Below are 14,913 nucleotides of genomic sequence, written 5' to 3'. Positions count from 1 at the left end.
CACAAAATTGGTCAGCACTCCTTAGTGGCTACCCCTTTGGTGAGACCTGAGGCCCTGCAGTCCCCACCATTCTCTATTGTTTACACCTGGAACGTTCCATTCATCCCTGTTGTTTGCTCGGCCCCTGCAGGCATCTGAGTTTGAGACCCCTGCTATGCACTGATTTGTCTCCATTCTGCAGTTTTCGTCTTCTGCTACAGTTCCAATTTACCTCTTCAAGGATTCTTTTATGATGGAATGCCCTCTCTCCTCTCCACCTTTTGACTCCCAAAGGGCCATGCTCTTATGTACGTTTTGCTCTCAGTGTTTGGATATAGGTTTAGAAGTAATATCTGTGTCTTTTGTATCTTAAGAAATTTGAAGGCAGGGATCAGGCCTTTTATCTGCTGGGACTTGGTTGTGTGATCTTGGGCAAGTGACTTCTCTGCGTTTGCATTTCCTTTTGTGTATAATCAGAAAAATAATCCACAAGCAAAGCATGAGGATGAAGTCAATTCATAATGGGGAAAGAACCTTGAAAAAAATGGCAAGTGTTATTCAAGCACGAGGTTCAATAATAATTGTTATTATAATAGCAGTAGATGACTCACCGGAGGCTTACCGTGAGCTGAGTGTTTTACGTGTGCACTCAGTCCTATAACATGACTGCTAGTTCCTAAAAATCACAATGCTGGGGCACCTGGGTGGCTCAGGTTGATTAAGTGTCCGACTTTGGCCCAGGTTGTGATCTCGCAGTTCACGGGTTTGAGCCCTGTGTTGGGCCTGGAGCCTGCTTCAGATTCTGTCTCCCTCTCTCTGCTCCTTCTCAGCTTGTGCTCCGTCTCTTCAAAAATAAACATTAAAAAAAAAAAAAGATGACTGGAGAGGTCCTTCAAAAAAAAAAAATAAACATTAAAAAAATAAAAATCACAAGGCTAAGCAAAAACTATGCAAGCACAAGGCTTATGGAAAATGGGGCTAGGGACCCAACACTCAAACACTTTGTCAGTGATACAGAAAAAGGAGGTTGATGAAAATGGTAGCAAAGTTTTACATATGTTAAATGGTTAAGAAATCAATACTACAATAAATACAGCTTTTTACTTTGAAACAGACCTGAAGTAGTTTGATTGTGGAGTCAGGCACTGGAAGGACTGCCGCGTGTGGGTTATTGTGGAGGCGGAAAGAGAGTTTTCTGCAGTCGGACCGACAGTGGGAACACCAGATGTGTCTGGGTGTGGCTCCCAACACATGGTTCGCCAGGGTAGCTGGCAGCTGTGAGGTGGGTGCTGAGTGATTTGTGCGTTCCCATGCAGCTTGATTCAGCTGGGCGTGGTTTTCTCGGTTCACCTAGTATTTCTCATGGATGAGTTAGTTGTGTAATCAAATCTGAAGTTTGTGTTACACTCGAATTTTCCCCATGATATATCTATCAATTGCATTGGACCAAATTTCCATTTGCAAAACAAGTGTCAGCAGCAGAATGGACTGTATGATCTCATTTAGACATCCAGGCAACCCGTTCAGGCAGGCATATTATTGTTATCCCCATTTCACTTACAGAATCAGAATCAAATTTCAGTTTGGAATCTAAATTTGATGCAGATTTAATGGATGTGCTGACGTCAGCCTGAAGGCAAGTTTTGGACTGTGGGGTTCTAGACGCACAGGGATGCACCCGGGAGAGCATGTTCCAGCTCTCTGGTGTCCCTGCCCAGCTTGGAGTCCGCATCTGCTGTCCTGGAATCCGCATCTGCCGCTTCCCGGGCTGCTGTCGTCATGCCCTTGCCGTGTGGCCCCTTATCCGAGCCCTGGGTCTCAGAGTTTAGCTTCTGTGGAGACCCTATGGCTGCAGGTGAAGACACATCTTTCACACAGACACCCCATTGCCGTCTCCACCGCAGGATTTGGCTGCTTCCTGGGTTCAACCCTTCTTCCTGGAAGTTGGGGGATCCCTGATTCCCCAGAGCCTTTGTGGAGGTTGAACATCTTGTGCCTGTGTGGGAAAGTGCTGTAGGGGGCACAACATTCAGGTGGGCCAGTTACCGTCCCTCCAAACCTAGGGTCCTCCTAGGGCCCTGCAAGCTCACCTTTCATCTGGGTTCTGTGTTTACGTGTTCCCTCCACTAGATGGGGCGCACCTCCAGGTGAAGGCTCATTCTTAGGACTCCAGAAACCTGTTCTCCCCACCTGTGTCCGGCAGCTCATAGCAGCCCCTGAACATCTTGGGGGCCGTTATTCTTCCTGCCGCATGGGGAAAAGCTTTCCTGAGGAGCCTGCTCAGGCCACACTCAGGTTTTCCTTCAATCTCTCTTTCTTTTTTAATTTATTTTTTATTTTTTTTTCAACGTTTTTATTTATTTTTGGGACAGAGAGAGACAGAGCATGAACGGGGGAGGGGCAGAGAGAGAGGGAGACACAGAATCGGAAACAGGCTCCAGGCTCTGAGCCATCAGCCCAGAGCCTGACGCGGGGCTCGAACTCACGGACCGCGAGATCGTGACCTGGCTGAAGTCGGACGCTTAACCGACTGCGCCACCCAGGCGCCCCATCTCTCTCTTTCTTTTTTAATTTATTTATTTTAAGAGAGAGGGCGAGGAGCAGAGAGAGGGAGAGACAGACTTCTAAGCAGGCTCTGTGCTGTCAGCTCAGAGCCCCATGCAGGAATTGAACTCATAAACTGTGAGATCATGACCTGAGCCGAAATCAAGAGTCAGATGCTTAACCGCCTGGGCCGCCCAGGCGCCCCTCAATCTCCCTTTTTGAGTGCCTGCGGTGTCCAGTGGTGCCACCAGCTGTGCTCTGACCAGCCCTTCTTTCTTCTTCGGGGCAAAGAGCTGGCTCCGGTAACCATCACAGTCCGGTTCTGTAACTCTGCAGCAGCTATCAGTTATGCAAACTGTTTCATTTCGGTTCAGACTCAGTCCTGTTTGTTTGAAACTTCGACTCACATTCACTCCAAAGCCCCCTCCCATGCCAGCCCTCCAGAATAGACTGGCTGGGTGGGCCAGGGGTGTTGGCTCAGGGTGTGGCTCCTCTGAGCCCTCTTTTCAATGAGATGCCATCCTTGGCCTGTTCTAGGCCTGCCCAGCTCAGTTTTAGCAAAGAATCCTGTTAAATTGGTTTATTGAGAACCCCCCCCCCCCCGCTCTTGATATCCAATCATGTTGCTGTCGCCTGATCCTTGCTACCTAACAAAGGTCTTCTTAGTAATTTTCCATCCAATTCTTTCCCCCTGCCCATTGGCTAGAAATCCCCACATGTCCCTGTTTGAAGGGGAGTTCAATCTCTCTCCCCTATTGCAATAGTCTTGGATAAAGCCATCCTTGCCTGTTGAACTCTGGTGCAGTTCTTCTTTGACAGGTGGCTTATCTGTCCCACATGCATCCCCCTGCCTCTGCTCTTTGACACCAGTGCTGGGGTGGGGAAGAGACCTCTTATTTTGGGACTGCTCCTGGAAGAGCTAACTCATGGTGTTAGCATGGGCACTCGGCAAAGCAGACACCAGGACAGGAAGAAGCAATGTATCAGGGGAAAGCCCTGTGAGAGGAAACACAGAGCACTGGAGAAGACTGGAAGAGCCATCAGACTTCAGTGTGGTCTGACCCGAGGGGAGGAGGGATGGGAGGGAGCGAGGTGGGGTGGAGGCATCTTTGGCGTCAGTCCAGTCCTAAGAGAAGTTCAGTAAGGCCACTGAGAGCCCTCTGGCCAAGGTCACCCACCAGGGGAGTCCCACCTATCATAAGAATGAGCCCCAAATTGCTATCCTTGTTGTACCCAGTCACAGGTGGCAGTGGCCTGTCGGAAACCTGGCCTTAGTGTGAGCCATGGAACAGAGAGAGATTTCAGAATGTTGCACTTTTGGAGCCATCAGTCAGTTACGCCTCTGTAGGTGGAGACCTGCCGTATGCATGTTTCCCTATTTTGCTTGGCTACAGTTTACCCCTCATTTGTGGGTAGGCCCACATTAGTGGAGAGGGAGGGTGAACCCCCTCTCTTGGTTTTCTCTGCCTCTCTACTACCAACCTTCCATTGGTTCCTTTGCTCAGGAGGCTTGCAAATGCTGCTGTTTTGTCACAAGTGCCCTGCCATGGGAAACGGGGCAGAGGCTGGATCCATTTTTGCCCTTCTTCAGCGCCTGCTCCAAGACATCTATCTTGCAGCCTTCAGTTAATGATATAAGAGCTTCAAGCCCCACTACCAACTTGGTGTCTGCTCAACTCTCGAGATGTTCCCTTATCCCTATGCCAGCAGGTAGCAGTGTCTGCTGCTCGGGGTCATATCCACTATAACGCTGTATCTCTTCACTCAGTGTCCACCTTCTCCTTTCTCCAGACCCAGACAGTGACAGGTGGTCTTGGCAATGTTGACAATCGCCTTACCATGACCATTGGGGGCTGTGGTTGGAGGCCCCTCAGTGTTGGAGGGATACAGATGGACAAGTCAAATGCTCTCCCTCCTTCATGGAGCCAGTCCTCTTATATTTCGTAGGGAATGAGGTGGGATGTTGGTTTCATTGCTAGTTCTGATGACATGGTGCCTTTTTGCAAGGCTGGTGGGGGTCCCTTGGCTGGCTCCAGTGACTCTAGTGGGTCTTTGAATTTGAAATGTGAACTTGGTAGGCCATGGCTATGGCCCACTCAAACATCTGCCCTCAAACTTTCAATGTTGTACCTGTATTCCCATGGTGGAGGAGGGGCTGAGGGCAGGCTGCCCCAAGATGGGCTGCATTGGCATGAAGATTATTCTGAGCTCAAGGCAATCAAGACCCTATGGGCTCAAGAGAAACTTCTGTCCCTCCCTTAACTACATAGAAGCTTCTAAATTGGGGGTCTTTCCCAGAATAAGGGTTATTGGCACTTTTATCTGAGTGACCCATCTCTACAGCAGGGCAAACATCTAATTACCAAACATCAACTCCTCTTCTTATCACACTTGTGAAGATCGTTCATTCCTTCCCTCTGAAGTCCCAGACGCCAACCCCTTATCCTTAGTTCAGGATGACACATATACCTCATTTTGCCTGATCATCTTTGGGGTTTCCATGCGTGTGTGGATTCCTGTCATGTGTGGTATTAAATTTGATTTTGTCCTGTTAATGTGTCTCATGTTGGTTTGATTCTTAGTCCAGCTAGAAGGACCTTTGAAGAGGACAGGAATTCTTGTTCCCCAACAGTGGACACTATTTATGGGAACCAGGGTTAAGTTCCAGAGGTGAACTCTGAAACATGGTTATGATGCCTAAGGGCAGGGGTCCTTGGAAGGGGACTTTTGATCTTTATTTCTGCAGGCACAGATAACACCTGCTGGAAGCATCCGGGTCTGGAGTAACTTGGTGGAAAGTCATCCCTAACTTCAGACCAGCCCCTTCCACTCTCAGAACAGGATACTGCTCATATCTGTTCAACTTTAAGGGTACAGAAAAATCACCTGGAGAGATTGTTAAGATGCAGATTGTAAACTCCATTCCAGAGATTAGACTAACTGGGTTGGGCAGGACCCAGGAATCTGCACTTTTAACAAGCACAGGAGAATTCTGATGTAGTCTTTCACTTGGGGAACCACTGATCCAGTCTATAGTCTCTGTATACCTCTCTCTCCTATTACAGTGGTCTCAGGCCCAGTGAGAAAGAGGCAGGGAACAGTGAGGGTGTGTGTGTGTGTGTGGGGGGGGGTTGAGTGATGCCTGTCCTGCAACTAAGGGGATTATCATTATCATTCTCACAAATGTGGAAGGAAGGTCTGTCCCAACAAGACACAGGATCTTGCTCGGACAATGAAAAGGGATCCTCAGCCAGAACAGAATAGAGGGACATAAATGAACCATGAAGCTTGTAAGGAGTACTTTAAGATGGAAATGGATTATGACCATGTGAACGACAAGAGTGTCCTGTAATGAGAAACACCGGGAGAAGAGATGAGCATTGTGCCTGAGACAGAAGGAATTTGGTGAAAAGAAAAATCAGATGCTGAGAAAATTGAAAGTTCAGTTAAAATCACACATTGAAACACAGCTAGAGTACCTTTCTCCAAACCCAAACAAATGATCAGATGAGAGATGTGACACGAGAGAATGGAAACCACCTACTAGCAACCTGGGAACAAAACAGAGCTGTTGAAGGAGCTGAAGAAAACACCCATGGGTGGAATGTTCCCTACCACCGAGGAGGTTAAAGGCAAAATAACCTGGTAACTACACTGGGGGAAGAATGGGGCTGACAAGCTGACTCAGTCAAGTGGAAGACTAACGCGAAGCAGCCCATGTATAAGAACCAATAAAACAAGCTGCAGCATAAATGGCCCCACATCAAAGCGTCATACAAATGATTAGGCAGGAAAAAGTGAGAATGTGTTACGGCATTGTGCAGACGCTTTCTGAGAAAGATGGCAGAAATCTTGTCCGAATTATTGCTTCAGATGGATCTTACTTATCCCCTGCATGACAGGACTTAAAAAAAATTAGAGGTGTCTGGGTGGCGCAGTCGGTTAAGCGTCCGACTCTCGTTTTCCACTCAGGTCACGATCCCATGGTTTGTGGGGTCGAGCCCTGCATCGGGCTCTGTGCTGACAGCGCGGAGCCTGCTTGGGATTCTCTCTCTCCCTCTCTCCCTGCCCCTCCCCCCCACCTAAAAAAAAGTAAAGACTAACAAGGAAGTCTTTATAGTCTTGCTCTAAAATATCAATTGGCAGGTTTTACAAGAATTTAACAGTATAAAGAATCTGAGGGAAAGTCCAGGGAAAATGGACAATGAGGCCCAGATGAAATCCAGCTGTACCACTCAGAGTGCAGCAGTGAATAGAATGGGAAAGGATTTCAACTTTGTAATTAAACAGAAATTTTTGGCCAAGGAAGAGTGCTTCCCCAAACCCGATGGGACAAAATTACAACAGGTACAAACAACTGTAACCTCTTCCAAGGACTTGGAAATGATAAAATTAGTAACTGAGATTTTAATTCAGTGACTTCTTATTGACTAGGAGGACTTTGTCGCAGGGCTGGAAGCCAGCCCAAGCAAGTGTAACCTGACAAAAAAGGAGGCGTTCATTAGAAAGAGACAGAGCAGTCTCCTACCATCAAAGGACAGGGATGTAACAGGGCCACGGGAAGAACAGACAAGGTCATCAGACCTCTTGTCTGTCTCTCGCCTTTTGCTTTCTGCTTTTCTCTGTGAGCCTCTGTATTTTTTTTTTTTTCCTTTCTAGAATTGTAGGTCTTTTCCTTACAGATTTGTAATGGCTTTTTGTTTAGCTTTATTCTCTCCCTGAAGACCAGCTGAGCTGGTCTCAGCACCAAAGTTTCCCTTCACTGCCTAGACTGTGAAATGGATCTGGGTCCTTTAAATGTTTCCTTTGCCAGCTGGCACAATGCTAAACTTTGTCAGCAGAGGGTGCCAGAGAGACACTGTAGGAGGAAAGGGGTTTTGCTTCTGGTTCTCTAGTGCTTGCTTGGCAAGCTCTCAAGTCTCCCTTGGCAACCTGTTGTTGCACCGGTGCTTGCGTGGGTTTTAGGTCTGGCTTCTGCAGCCTGAGCAGCACTTCCTGCACCCAGATTCCTTCACTGCACACAGCTTCCCCGTGTCCACCTCCTGCAGTGCATGACCACCTGCAGCGCCCAGTGGCCCGTGGCTTCTCCTGGCAACAACCTCTTCTTGCAACTTGTTGATTTGTAACCTTGGGTTACAGTTTCCTGGGTGAAATCTGAAATTGGTCCCTGTACGTGGGGGGGGGGGGGTGGGGGTGGGGGTGGGCAAGGGCAGACTGAAAAAGAGACAGACCCCTCCAGATTGGTAGGTGGCAGTTTTAATAAGCAAGGGAACTTGCTTTTATGACGGTTGGCTTAGTCAGCTGCAAAGTGAGCAGATCTTTACACCCACCTGTCAGAACCTTAAAAGTTTATATAGACGCCCTAACTGGGTTCAGTCATGTCTACCAGATGGCACATCCAGTCATTATACCCAGATGGTCTCAACAGCACATTACTATCTCAAGTCTGTGTCCTTGAGGCAGCTTTTAGGGCAGGAAGGCAGGCAGAATGCATATTTCACCGACAGGGAGGGCAGGGAAGAGCCTCAATTGCCTGGGTCCAGCTAATGGGTCAAATGGCATCCGTATCCTCTCGATGACCTTCTCCAGTGTTTCCCCTCTTTATGACTGGCTCTTATAATTCTATATGTACTGCTCTTTTGCAATGTTCCCTGAGCAGTCAGTAAGGTTTTACTGGCATAGAGGTGGCTTGTTTGGTGACTATCTGGCCGCACTGGAGGCAGATGCCACAGCAACAGTTTAGGCACATGCAAGAAAAAGCAGATTAAAATCACGAATTCCAAAATAACTAATTTTCAAAATTAAGAGCCTAGTGATCTGAATCATTGATTTATTAAGTCCTCTAGGTTGGAGGTCAGATAACTCAGGATATTTACTTGTTTCTTTATGTGATTTAATAAAGATGGTAATGAGCAGATTTATCAGGTATAAACACAAGCCTTCTGTTTAGATAATGGCATAGATGCCTCCTTGAGAGGCAGTGATAATGTTCAGGTGATCCTGGAGGACAACTTGTTTCTTTTTCTTTTTCAAGTTTATTTATTTTGAGAGAGAAAGAGAGAGAGAGAGATTGAGAGAGAGAATCCCAAGCAGGTTCCACACTGTCAGCACAGAGCCCAAAATGGGGCTTGATCCCAGGAACTGTGAGATCATGACCTGAGTGGAGATCAAGAGCTGGACGCTTAACCGAATGAACCACCCAGATGCCCCCAGCTTTTCTCATTAGAGATATTTTAGTGTTCAGTAAGGGCAGGCTTTTTCCTTATTGGCTATCATTTAAGGCTTGCTAGGTGGACTTAGTAAGTGCTTCTTTGTGTGCTACAGTGGCTTCCAGGCCAATGGAAGGAAAATGGTGGCCAGATGAGCATACCAGTGGAAAACACAACATGCTCATCTGGCCTTGAGGAGGAGGAGGTTGGCAATTGCTATTACTATGGGGCGGATTCTCCTTTGTGCCCAGGGAAAAGCCAGGGTGCAGTGGCCCAATCACCCAGGTGGGAGCCACGGCCAAATGTCTGTGCTACATAACCACCGGGTTCCATTCAGGGCTTCCCAATAAGTGGGTGTTGTGACCTGTCAGTGTCAAACTAGCTGCTATCCTTTAGTGTGACAGAATGACTGCATAGTTCCAGTGACTTCCATCCCACATTTCTGGTACAGCTGGGTTGGTTGTGTTCACAGTGATTTTTCTGTTCCCAACATAGGGGTGCCTGGCAATCCAGTGCTCAAATGTCCATCACCCAGGGTGAACCATGTGAATATATCCCAGGTCTGTGCATAGTCACCCGTGGCTCAGATGGTATTATTTTTTAGGACCCTTTTGGTCATCAGTTTGATGGGCTGCCTGTGTAGTTTGATTGACAGAAAAAGAATACCCGTGTCCAGTGTTACTGACAGTGTGTGCCAGAGACCAGTTTTCTAGAGTAGTATTGGTAATATCAGATGAATTAAGAATGCCAGTCCTAGCTTGTTCTTTTTTAATATACTGCTTTAGGACTTTTTAAAAAATGTTTATTTTTGAGACAGAGAGAAAGAGAGAGAGTGAGCAAGGGAAGGGGCAGAGAGAGAGGGAGACACAGAATCCGAAGCAGGCTCCAGGCTCTGAGCTGTCTGCACTGAGCCCGATGCGGGGCTCAAACTCACGAATGGTGAGATCATGACCTGAGCGGAAGTTGGACGCTTAACTGACTGAGCCACCCAGGAGCCTTGAGAACTTTTTAATCCACTCCCCAGAGTGGTGATAATCCTGATGAGCTAGAAAGGGGCATCTGCTCATATACCCAAGGTCAGCTTAAATCTTTTGTTGGGCATACAAGTGGGCCCACTGTGGAGAGGTATTTATATTAGGAGTCTGTGTCATGACTGGGCACCATAGGGGCAGCAGATGTCTAAGGCTGACAAGACAGTTATTTAATAGGAACTCGTATGGGAAAGTCTCCCCCTTCTGTAAGAATTACACTTGCAACCTGATCATTAGATGTTAATGTAGCTGTAGCTTTAGAAATTTGACCTGGTTGTGCATGCCATGCATGTTGGCTGGGGAAGGCAGCAGGCAGGACTGGGGGTGGGATATGCCAGATCAGGACCCTCACCTTCTCCCCTCCTTCAGTGGTGCATGTTCTGTTCCAGGTATAGTGTGTTTCAACAGGTCTGGCTCGCAGCAGGATAATAGAATCCCATTAGAGGCTGAGTAGTTCCCTGGGATGTCTTATTGAGAATCCCAGTACACAATGCCTTCGCCAGGCCCGATGGAGCTTGATGTTCTCAGCATCGTAGCACATTGATCCACGGTGGGACTCAGGGCAATGGCTGTCTCCCTCAACTTTTGTACCTTTACGGTACTGGATGCCTTGGCAGGGGTTTCTAGTTTGGCATATTGGGTAATAGGCCCTACTGATTGATCATTTAAATGTATTAAAGCCTTTAAGCATCTGACTTTGGCTCAGGTCATGATCTCGCTGCTTTGGGCCCTGACAGTTCAGAGTCTGGAGCCTGTTACAGATTCTGTGTCTCCTTCTCTCTCTGCCCCTCCCCTGCTCATTCTCTCTCTCTCTCAAAACTAAATAAAAAACATTACAAAAAATGAAATGTATTGAAGCCTGGGATAGTACCTTAGTCTGCTTGGCCAGGTGGTTTTAGTTGTAATTTATTCTGCTGCTTTAATGTCTCTTTTTTTCTGATCAGTCCTGTGGCTTGCAGGTTACAGGGGAAGTGGGGCTTCTACTTAATGTCATTATCTTTTGTCCACTCTTAGATATCATGACCTTTGAAACGTGATCCCTGATCATTGAGGGCATCCGCACGTGGTGCTCAGCTTCCATAATCCCCTGTTGGTGGACACCTGGTTTTCACAGCCATAGAGGCAAACTTGGATGAGGCCAGACATAGTGTCCACATGAACCAAGGCATATTTAGAATCCTCACTCAGACAGAGGGGGCAAACATAACCAGTTTGCCAATCCTTCACCATCTGGGGACTCCGATGGATGGTCCCAGACTCCTTTGGCAGGTGCCTTGTGTGTTGTTGAGGACATACAGGATTTATTACTGCATTAACCAAGCCACTGTATTTTAAGGGCAATCTGGCATCCTTGGTAATATTCCATTCAATCTGGGTGTTATGGTGGCCTCTCTTTCTATTTGCCCACTGTGTTGTATCTACTGAAGAGTTAGTTGCTAGGGCTTTTACCCAAGCTAGGGCATCAGTTTCCTGATTGCCCTATGAACTGGGACGTGGAAGACAGTGAGGACTACCTCAGGCTCTTGCAGGTAAACTTTCTTGACCTCATAAGGACTTATCTATGATCATCTACACCTTTGCTTTTCATTGTCTAAGCCACAGGGTTAATCTCTTTGGTGTGAAGGGTTAACGGCCAGGGTTCATCAATCAGTGATCCCCAGCTAAATAGCTGAGTTCAGCCCACTAGCTGCTGTGGTTCATATCTGTTTCCATCCAGATGATGTCAGTGTTGGGCTGAATAGCCATTGCAGTCCATGTGGGAGATCTATCAGGCATCAGCAGGATTTTCCCTCATTCCCTCTGCAGGGGTTGCCACAGGAATAGGGGTGGGGGCATTTGGAGGATCTATATGTTCTATAGGGTCTAGTAGCACCCACATTTCTACAGACAGTGGGCTGGTGGGCAGGGTACCCCTTTGTTGTCTGTAGGCATATGCCGTAGGCACTTAGTCAAAGTGGGAGTCTGGCCCATGGCAGAAGTGGGTCAATGGAACATGTTCTCTATCCATCCCTTGATAGAAAGGGAAGCTCTTAACATGCTATGCTTTTTCTTCATGAGACAGTCTACCTGGAGGAGTACTGTGTACATTGCTAGGAACTGTTGCTTTACGGAGGTATATCAGGTTTTTGCCTCTTTCCAGAACCAAGACCAATATCCTAGAGGTATTTTCTCTTTCTGTTGTCTCTTCTATAGTGCCCAACCCATACATTCTAGATACATCTGATTCAAATGATAGCCCTGCTTGAGGGATGTCCAGAGCTTTAATTTGTTTCACTAGTATTTTTGCCTTCTCAAAGGTGGCTTGCTGCTCTGCCCACCTGTTATCCACCCCCACCCCCCCTTATTTTGTTTTATTTCTTAAAATTATTTATTTATTTTTAAATTTCCATCCAAGCTAGTTAGCATATAGTGCAACAATGATTTCAGGAGTAGATTCCTTAATGCCCCTTCCCCATTTAGCCTATCCCCCCTCCCACACCCCCTCCAGTAACCTTCTGTTTGTTCCTCATATTTAAGAGTCTCTTATGTTTTGTCCCCCTCCCTGTTTTTATATATTTTTGCTTCCCTTCCCTTATGTTCATCTGTTCTGTGTCTTAAAGTCCTCATAGGAGTGAAGTCATATGATTTTGTCTTTCTCTGACTAATTTAGCTCAGCATAATACCCTCTAGTTCCATATACATAGTTGCAAATGGCAAGATTTCATTCTTTTTGATTGCCGAACGATCCTCCATTGTGTGTATATATATATATATATATATATATATATATATATATATATACTGCATTTTCTTTATCCATTCATCCATCGATGGGCATTTGGGCTCTTTCCACACTTTGGCTATTGTTGATAGCGCTGCTATAAACATTGGGGTGCATGTGCCCCTTCGAAACAGCATACCCGTATCCCTTGGATAAATACCTAGTAGTTCAATTCTGGATCATAAGGTAGTTCTATTTTTAATTTTTTGAGGAACTTCCAAACTGTTTTCCAGAGTGGCTGCACCAGTTCGCATTCCCACCAACAATGCAAAAGTATTGCCCTTTCTCCACATCCTTGCCAACATCTGTTGTTTCTTGAGTTGTTCATTTTAGCCATTCTGACATGTGTGAGGTGGTATCTCATTGTGGGTTTGATTTGTATTTCCCCAATGATGAGTGATGTTGAGCATCTTTTCATGTGTCTGTTAGTCATCTGGATGTCTTCTTTTGAAAACTGTCTATTTATGTCTTTTGCCCATTTCTTCACTGGATTATTTGGTTTTTTTTTTTGGCTGTTGAGTTTGATAAGTTCTTTATAGATTTTGGATACTAACCCTTTATTTGATATGTTGTTTGCAAATATCTTCTCCCATTCTGTCGGTTGCCTTTTAGTTTTGTTGGTTGTTTCCTTTGCTCTTCAGAAGTTTTTACCTTAATGAGGTCCCAATAGTTCATTTTTTGCTTTTGTTTCCCTTGCCTCTGGAGACATGTCAAGTAAGAAGCTGCCGCAGCCAAGGTCAAAGAGGTTGTTGCTTATTTTCTCCTCTAGGATTTTGATGGCTTCCTGTCTTATGTTTAGGTCTTTTATCCACTTTATTTTGTGTATGGTGTAAGAAAGTGGTCCAGGTTCAACCTTCTGCATGTCACTGTCCAGTGAAATTACATTGATTTCCCCTAGAAGTCAAACTATGAAGCACTTTATAGTTCAAAACTAAGCAGGCGGAGGGATTTGTGGTATTCCTGAAGAGCAAGGTTGGCCCAGTTGGGCAGGGCTTAGTGTAATGGCTCAATTCTCCACTAGATGGCACTGCTAACCTACTGGGGTGGATTGTTATGGTGCTCGTAGGTGTGTATGCGCATGTGCGGGAGGGTTAAAAATGGCGTCACCCAGGTGCCCAGTCTCTAGTATTGGAACTCTGTGCTCTCCCTGACCAGCAATCGCGCACTTGTCCTTTGTCTCCAGCTTCTGTCCACTCCCCGCTACTACACTGTCTGCGACCAAGCTGTCGCAGGCGGCAGGCGGCCAGGCGGCAGGCACCTCCTTCCTGAGTTTTATCTCCGATGCGGCTGTGTTTCCCGACCCGTCACTTCTGAGGGACTGTGGCTTTGACCCACTCAGATCCTGTGGGAGAGGGTCTCACTGAGCAATGGCTGGCTGCCGGCTGCACCCAGGAACATTCGCAGGACTGTGCTGCTGCCGATGCCCAGAGACTGTCACTGGGCGCTAGCACACCCCAGAAAAAGTTCACGCGATCGTATAGCAGCAGCGTTTCAGGGATTATGGCAAATCACAACACACATCTGGCACCAGCCTTCACCCCCAACGACCTTGTTCCAACACCAGCGAATGTGGTTGTACTCTGGGGTCTGCTGGCACCGGGTGGCCACAGAGCCTCTACCAGATGTCCTTCCAGCAGTGGAACCGCTTTTTCCCGTGTGGCCGAGAACCTCCCGGACCCCACTCTGCTCCTGGGGATTCGCCCTTCCCACCAGAGCACCAGAGCCAGGTATCGAGCTGCGGAGTGGCAGACTCTGCGCTTTCCCTGTTTATAGAGTCTTAATGGAATTTAAACCCTCTCCTTTCTCCTTTCTCCCTTTTTAGTTAAGTCCCTGCGGCTGTTTCCACTTTCCCAATTTCTCTCCAGCTGCTTTGGGAGGGTGTTTTTCCCGAACTCCCCCCCCCCCCCCCCATCTCTGTACTCTCTTCGCAAGCAAAAACAGTTCCCTGCCCTCTGCAACTTTTCTCTCCCCTCTGCAACTTTTCTCTCCCCTAGTTCACCTCTCTGCGCCGCGTACCTGCTTAGTTCTGTGGTTCCAGATTGTGCAAATTGTCGCGTTACTCCTCAAATCAGTTTTCTAGGTGTGCAGGATGGTTTAGTGTTAATCAGGTTGTATTTCGAGGAGGAGAGACGCAAAAAAACCTTCCATGCTGTTCCTCCATCTTGGCTTCTCGCCCCCCCCCCCCCCCGCCTTTTTTTAAAGGGATAGAGGCACTGTGTCAGGTAGGGAATAGAAGTCCTCCAAAACTCCCAAATCCCTACAAAGGCTTGCGTTTCTTTTATCTTCTTAGGGGTTGGATAGGCTTGTATGTTAGTAATCAAAGCTTCTGGAACAACATTTCCTGACCAAATAATTCCTCAAAACTTTATGGCATTATCTGCACCTTGAA

At 47.0% G+C, this 14,913-nt stretch overlaps 1 long non-coding RNA gene across 1 annotated transcript; it reads right to left on the bottom strand.

Moving 5' to 3' along the window:
- Positions 1 to 195: 195 nt before the first annotated feature.
- Positions 196 to 14,695, bottom strand: LOC113592733 (uncharacterized). The gene is made up of 3 exons (XR_003412688.2): positions 14,541 to 14,695; positions 602 to 821; positions 196 to 513 (listed from the first exon to the last, which is right to left on the bottom strand). It is a non-coding gene; the product is annotated as an uncharacterized LOC113592733 (long non-coding RNA).
- Between the last annotated feature and the right edge of the window lie 218 nt (positions 14,696 to 14,913).

Source organism: Acinonyx jubatus, chromosome E1 (genome assembly GCF_027475565.1).
Source record: "Acinonyx jubatus isolate Ajub_Pintada_27869175 chromosome E1, VMU_Ajub_asm_v1.0, whole genome shotgun sequence".
In the NCBI taxonomy this organism is placed as follows: Eukaryota; Metazoa; Chordata; class Mammalia; order Carnivora; family Felidae; genus Acinonyx; species Acinonyx jubatus.
This window is presented reverse-complemented; position numbering and strand designations above follow the sequence as displayed.